Genomic DNA, 7,500 nt, shown 5'->3' on the forward strand with positions numbered 1-7,500 from the left:
ACACACACCACACGCACACACACACACACACACCACATGCACACACACCACACACACACACACACACACACACCCCACACACACAAACAAACACACACCAAACACACACGTGTTATCATGGCGCGACCCGAGTCAGTCGCCGTGGGTTTTGCTCAGCAACGAATGTGCAAATTTTTTGTTATTATGTTTGTTTTTAACCTGTTACCTGTTTATGATTGGATTCTATATATGTTGTACCACTGTATTGCACATCGTTGCGGGCAAGACCACCCGCATTTCATTGTATACTTGTATGCCGTGACAATAAAACTCTTGACTTGACTTGACTTGACTTGACTTGACTTGACTTGAATGCACCTGGTTGGATATAATGACACTAGAGGTGCGCATCTAGTGGCCGGACGTTATCTGTAGCAACCTTTTCACTATCTAGCTCTAGCTTAAACACAGTTTGAGAGTATATTTCTCATCCTAAAACTCATCCCCCATTATATTACTATATTGTGAAGATATGCATCCCCCACCCTGTATTCCCTCCCCATGCTGCCTAGAATAGAATAGAATAGAAATACTTTTATTATCCGAGGGAAATTTGACACTGCAAATACGCTCACGTTAACATTTAGACAGAACAAAGTCACGAATAAGAATAACAAAACAAATTTGCCTAAGAATATAATCAAATATACAGGTAAATAAATACAGTAAAAATACACTGAAGTCCACAGTAGGTGTAATATTGCACAGTGTTGTTTCAAAAGTCCAGGAAGATGGTAACTGTCACACTTTTGACACCCGAATTTCCCCAAGGGGATCGATAAGGATTATCTTATCTTATCTTTATCCGATATATTTCTCTTCCCCCTCCCTCTCCAGCGGTAAAGTTTGGCCGCATGTCCAAGAAGCAGCGGGACAAGCCTGTACGCCGAGGTCCAGAAGCACCAGAAGGCCCAGGAGTGCGCCGCTGGCTCGGGGGCTCGGACCGCGGGCCTGTCCCCGCCCAGGGTCGACAGCGTCTGCGGGGGCCGCAGGGAGGACGGCGAGGGGGGGCGGGAGCCTGAGCCGCTCCTACAGCAGCAGCAGCAGCGGAGGCTCCAGCTCCACCACGCTCAGCGACCTGGACCGACATCGCCGGCGCTGCCGACCTCTTCGACCTGCCGCATGACCCCCGAGGAGGCCAGCAAGTACTGCAGCCTGGAGCTGCTGGGGGGCAGGGGGGCGGGGGGGGCAGCACCTCCTCGTCGCCCTCCTCCTCCTCCTCTCTCGTCCTCCTCCCCGTCCAGTCAGAACTCCCCACAGCAGCAGCAGACACGCTGGACGGGTCCGACGGGACACGACGCACAACGCTGCTGGCACGCACTACGCACGCGGCGCTGCTCGATCACCTGCCCGACGACTGCTCCCTAATGGACCTCGGTGAGTGCCTTTCTCTTCCAATCACACAATCACACGTCACTGTGTCAGACTGGCCCGCCTCAGTGAAGTACCGTGCGTTGTGATGTACGCCCTGTTATACATACCCGCTTTACATGTCAGCGAGTCTCAGGGGTTACGGGGTTCGGACAAGGTCCTTGAAGTGCTTAAAGTGCTTGATTTTTACCCCAAAAAAAATCAAGCCTTGAAAACAGCCCATTCCTTGAAAACAGCTAATCTTTTAACAAGGTGCTTAAAAGTGCCTTGAAATTAAAATCAACCATTCCATTGAATGTTTGTTCATCCACGCTCAATTGTTCTGAATCAAGAAATAGTTTTTTTGTTGTTCTGTTTTTATAAAAAATCTGCGAGCCGCTATGTGCTCCACTGCTTTTCCTCATTAGCGTGTAGACGCTCTAGCTGGCGAGCAGGCAAAGAAGATGCTTTAAAAAAAAGCATTTAAAATAGAATTGTATCCTTCGAGTGACATCCTTGGAAAAATGAAAAAAATAGTGCTTAGGAAAAGTACTTGAAAGTCCTTGAATTTCATTTTGCAATGTCTGTGGGGAACCCTGCTGTTAACTGTGTGTGTGTGTCCTTTGCGCGGCGGCGTGTCCGGACACAGAGCGCATCACTCAGAGCGTGGTGAAGTCCCACCTGGAGACGTGTCAGTACAGCGCCGACGACATGAAGAGGTTCACCTGGGCGCAGTACACACCTGAGGAGACACGCAGCTTTCAGAACAAGGTAATAGGTCACCCCCGCCGCACACTGACATAATATCATATATCATAGGATATTGGCACGTTGCTCAATGAATAACACTATGTAACAAAACCATCAAATACACCCACAGCACACGCATCCACACGTACACACTCACTTTAAATAGACAACTCACTGTAGCACCCACTTTACCCACTTTAGACACTTAACACACTTTATATTTATAGGTAAGAGATTTGCACCTCATCATCTCATACCTCATTGCACCTCACCACCACAAGGTGGCACCACAAGCTAAACTATACCTCGCCATTTCTACACTGTACTGTATGTTGCTGTAACTCAGTTACCTTCTCTACTCTGCATTGTATATACTGTATATATGTATGTTGAAAATGTTTGTAGTTTACACTTGTTTACGTACTTTTTATTTTATACTTATATTATACTTATTTTATACTATCTTTTAATTTTATCTAGCACACTCAACTAATAAAGAAACTTGAAACTTGAGGTTCTGATAGGATTTGATTAATATATATGCATTATTTTATCCCACTTTATGCTTTGCTCTTGCTGCTTGCTTTACACTGATTTGATGTCTTATTTCTTACTGATGTAAAGCACTTTGAACTGCAATCCCCTGTATGAAAGGTGCTATACAAATAAAGTTGTGATATTATATCATTTAAAGGTGCTATAGATGAGACTTTTATGTAGAGTAATCATAAAAAGAAAAGTATAATAATAATAATAACTTTATTTGTCTCATCTATAGCACCTTTAAATGATATAATATCACATATATCAAATTTTTTTTCTTTTTTGGATGGAAGAGCCACACATTGACGGGCAAAGAGCCACATGCGGCTCGCAAGCCACGGGTTGGCCAACCCTGCGCTAGACGCTAGCAAAGTGCTGTGACTTTCGTCTGTTCCAACAGCCCATGTGGAATAACGTTCTAATTACATTTTCCTTTTTCTTTTGGATCCACTTTTTCTCCTTATTTTTCAATTTTTTCTCCCATCCCAATTTCGTATTTCCAATTCTTCCCTCCCCTGTCTTGAACGTTGCTAGACTATGCCTCCCTCTGGTCGGCTGTAGTGAGAAGCCTTGCATCACGTGTCCCCTCCGGTACACGAGGAGGCAGCCTGTCACATCTTTTCACCGCAGCAGCTCGAACTCTCAGTGGCGAGGAGTCAGGGGCGTAGCTGGGGGGGGGTAGCTTAGGATGATTCCAAGGGCCCAGCACTGGGGGGGGGGCCCCAAAAAAAAAATTTTTTTTTTTTTAACCAAACATCACTCAGGTGTATTATTGATGCTCTCATTGATACTATGTTTGTTTCTGAAGTGTGTGTGTGTGTGTGTGTGTGTGTGTGTGTGTGTGTGTGTGTGTGTGTGTGTGTGTGTGTGTGTGTGTGTGTGTGTGTGTGTGTGTGTGTGTGTGTGTGTGTGTGTGTGTGTGTGTGAGATATATATAGAGAGAGGGGGGGCTTTGGTAGACTATTGCATTGGTCCATTCATTGAAGATGAACACAATGCGACATCCTATACTAGGCTCACCCACCAACAGTGCAGGTGCTGAACTGCTGATCCGAATGTATAGGTAAAAACCATATTATGCGTTTTCATCAATAAAAAAATTGCCAAAAAAAATTCTGCTCACGCGCTTACGCGCGCTCGCATTCACTGGGGGCCTACAAATACATTCTTTCATGGGGCCCAGAATCTGGAGCTACACCCCTGCGAGGAGTAACGCGTGGGAGGCTCACGCTGCCCCCGATACTTCCTGTTTCCGCTGTACAGGCGTCACCCAACCGACCTGTAGGAGTCGCTGTCCACAACGTCCAATCCCCACCCACCGGCTTTCCCACCCTCTAACACTGCCAATTGTGTTAGTATGACGGCCGGCCAAGCCGGTAGCAACGCCAAGAGGGGATTGCAGTTCAAAGTGCTTTACATCAGTAAGAAATAAGACATCAAATCAGTGTAAAACAAGCAGCAAGAGCAAAGCATAAAGTGGGGTCAAATAATGCAGATTATATTACCGTAATTCCTCTAATAGTAACCCCGGCTTGTATTTGTTTCAACTGTAGCGGGTACCAGGCTTGTATTAGGAGGAGGCCTGTATAAGAGGGAGTTCAAGTTCAAGTTCTTTAATAGTTGTCATACAGAAGTACAGAATACTTTCATACAAAATGCTTCTTACTGTTACGCTCCAGAGACTGTGCTAGACAAGATAGTATCAAATAACATAATAACATAATATAGCATGAATTTAGAAGAAGAAAATGAGGTCACAGTGTTCGGTATAGACATATGTACAATGTTCTGAGTTACCATATAATATACAATACACAATACTATGCAGTGTACTAATGTACAGTACTATCTAGTGCAAAGCAGAAATGGGATGAGGTACAATTTTAGGTACAATTTACAGTAAGGTGTACGAGTTGTAGTGCAATCCTTCATCCATAAATATAAAGTGTGGGGAGTGGGTGCTACAGTGTGTTTGTTTAAAGTGGGTGTGTGCTATAAGTGTGTGGAGTGGGTGCTACAGTGTGTTTGTTTAAAGTGAGTGTGTGCGTGTGGATGTGTGTGCTATGTGCGTTTGGTGGTTGTTGTTGTGTAGTGTTCATTCATTGTTCGTTTAGCAGCCTGATGGCCTGGGGATAGAAGCTTCTTCTGAGTCTTTCTGTGCTCGCCTTGAGACTCCTGTATCGCTTGCCTGACCGCAGCAGTTCAAAGAGGCAGTTGTTCGGGTGACTGGAGTCTTTAATGATTCTCTTAGCCTTGCCCTTGCAACGCTTGTAGTAAATGTTCTGGAGGGTGGGGAGCCCCCCTCCAATTGTGCGTTCGGCTGAACGTGTCACTCTTTGTAGTCTGCTTTGGTCTTGTGCAGTGCTATTCCCAAACCAGGAGGTGATGTTGCCGGTCAAGATGCTCTATTGTACATGAGTAGAAGTTCTTAAGGATCTTCTGGCTGACTTGGAACTTCCTTAGGCGCCTGAGGAAGTAGAGGCGTTGTCGTGCCTTCTTCACAACACTGTTAATGTGTGTGGTCCATGTCAAGTCCTCGGATATGTAGGCTCCGAGGTACTTAAAGCTGTTGACTCTCTCAACCGGTGCCCCGTCGATGCTGAGGGGGCTGTAGTCCTTGACCCCCGACCTCCTGAAGTCCACAATCATCTCCTTTGTTTTGCTGACGTTCAGGGAGAGGCTGTTTTCCTGGCACCATCCCGCCAGGACCTTGACCTCTTCCAGGTAGGCCCTCTCGTCGTTGGCAGAGATCAGGCCCACCACCACTGTGTCGTCAGCAAATTTGACGATTGTATTGCTACTCCGCTGAGCCACACAGTCGTGTGTGTACAGGGAGTAGAGGAGGGGACTCAGAACACAGCCCTGGGGGGCCCCTATGTTGAGGGTGATGGATGAGGAGGTGCAGTTGCCTGCTCTCACCACCTGGGGTCTGCCAGTCAGGAAGTCCAAGACCCACTGGCAGAGGTCATAGCCCAAGCCCAGGTCCCTGAGCTTGGCTATGAGTATGGAGGGGACTATGGTATTGAATGCCGAGCTGTAGTCGATGAATAGCATTCTCACATAGTTCCCCTGCCTCTTGTCCAGGTGTGATGCTGCTGTGTGCAGCACATGGGATATGGCGTCCTCCGTGGACCTGTTGGGGCGGTATGCAAATTGCAGGGGGTCCATGTTGATGGGGAGGGAGGAGCAGATGTAGCCCTTTACTAGCTTCTCGAAGCACTTCATGGCTATGGAGGTGAGAGCTACAGGGCGGTAGTCGTTGAGGCAAGCAGGCTTGGATTTTTTGGGTACAGGGATAATAGTGGACTTCTTCAGGCAGGTGGGGATGACAGCCTGTTCTAAGGACAGGTTAAATATGTCAGTGAATACTGGGGCCAGTTGGTCGGCACAGACTTTTAGGACGCGGCCGGGGATGCCGTCTGGACCTGCTGCCTTCCTATATTTCAAATTTTCAAACGGATCATAATGAATAAATCAACATTTTGTGTCAGTTTGAACCCAGTAAAATGTACTGGGTTCATTTATTGAAACCAAGTACTGTATGAAATAGTAAACAGTGCAATTACAGGTGGTCACTGGTCATTTCAACGTTTTCAAAGTGAAATCAAGTAACTAGCTCAGTATGCAGCTCAGTATATTAGTAACCCGGCTTGTATTAGGAGGCCGGCTTATAATTGCTTAGCTCAAGAGCGCACCCGGCCATTAATAGAGACCCGGCTTGTATTTGAGACCCGGTTACTATTAGAGGAATTACGGTAATCAAATCCTATCAGAACCTCACGTTCCAATAGGCTTCTTGCATTTCTGTAATCTGTTACAAAACATGATAAAGGTCATAGTATGCACCCAGCGGATAGTGGGGCGCAGGAATAAAAGTTAAAATAAGTCAAATAATAGCAAGGGTAAAATGAGCAGACATAAAAGTTTTTCACATTAGGATCTAACATCCCAACAGGCCACCTTGTTTATGCTTAGATTCAGTTTTAGTAGAATAGAAAAGTCATGAATGATGAAATGAGCACACAAGTGCAGACATCCTATAAAATAATTATTTTTACAGTGCAATGAAATAGTTCTGGATAACTGTTTAACAGTTCAAAGTCGTCTTTACCTTCTGTTTGGTATCCACAGTTTAAAACCTTCCCTCCTGTTTGACTTTGACCCTTCGAACCTCCCACTCAGGGCAAATCTCCCTCTCAGGGCACAGTTCCTTCGCTTAGGGCGCAGTTCTAGGCCTGGGTCTTACACAGTTTTAAAGCCTGACAGTCTTTCTTGCTTGATACCCACACAGTTTAATACCTGACAGGTATTGTAATAAAAAGCAATAGACAGAGTGAAATAGTGCAGTGCCATAAAAATAATAATAAATAATAAAGACACCCAGACTTGGTCTGGTAAAGCTTTTCACATGTCCTGCTCACGGTCCCAAAACGACCCGCCTATCTGTGGGAAAACAGTAATTGACTAGTACGGATGTCCAGCCTCGGATATATAAAATAAAAGAGAATAAAAACATAATTATAAAAGTATAATAATAATTTAACATATACAGTATGTATTATATAGTACTAATATTTAGGGATGTTCGATATTGGCTTTTTTACCGATATCCGATATACCGATGTCCAACTCTTAATTTCCAATACCGATATATGCAGGGTTTCCCCCCCCAAAAAAACAGAATAATTTCAGGTGTTTAACATTACATATCTCTTGTCGTGGAATTAACACATTATGATTACTTTTGACAATAATTAAATTAAGAATTTGTTCTTACTTGCTTGCCTGGGTAAATAAAGGTTAAATAAATGTAAAAAA

General features: G+C 44.9%; 1 protein-coding gene and 1 pseudogene across 2 annotated transcripts in view; one reads left to right on the forward strand and one right to left on the reverse strand.

Moving 5' to 3' along the window:
- The window catches only part of LOC311226401 (uncharacterized protein), a gene marked incomplete at its 5' end in the record, with an annotated part of 864,333 nt that overhangs the window by 774,095 nt on the left and 82,738 nt on the right, over window positions 1-7,500 (reverse strand). The gene's annotated exons all lie outside the window — the stretch shown is intronic.
- Window positions 1-7,500, forward strand: part of LOC311227558 (nuclear receptor ROR-beta-like) — a 51,050-nt pseudogene that overhangs the window by 38,036 nt on the left and 5,514 nt on the right. The window contains exons 4-5 of the transcript XR_014621042.1: window positions 877-1,416; window positions 2,039-2,160. The product of XR_014621042.1 is annotated as a nuclear receptor ROR-beta-like (transcript). The remainder of the gene's footprint in view (window positions 1-876; window positions 1,417-2,038; window positions 2,161-7,500) is intronic.

Source organism: Notolepis coatsorum (genome assembly GCF_963971535.1).
Source record: "Notolepis coatsorum genome assembly, chromosome: 4".
Lineage (NCBI taxonomy): Eukaryota > Metazoa > Chordata > Actinopteri > Aulopiformes > Paralepididae > Notolepis > Notolepis coatsorum.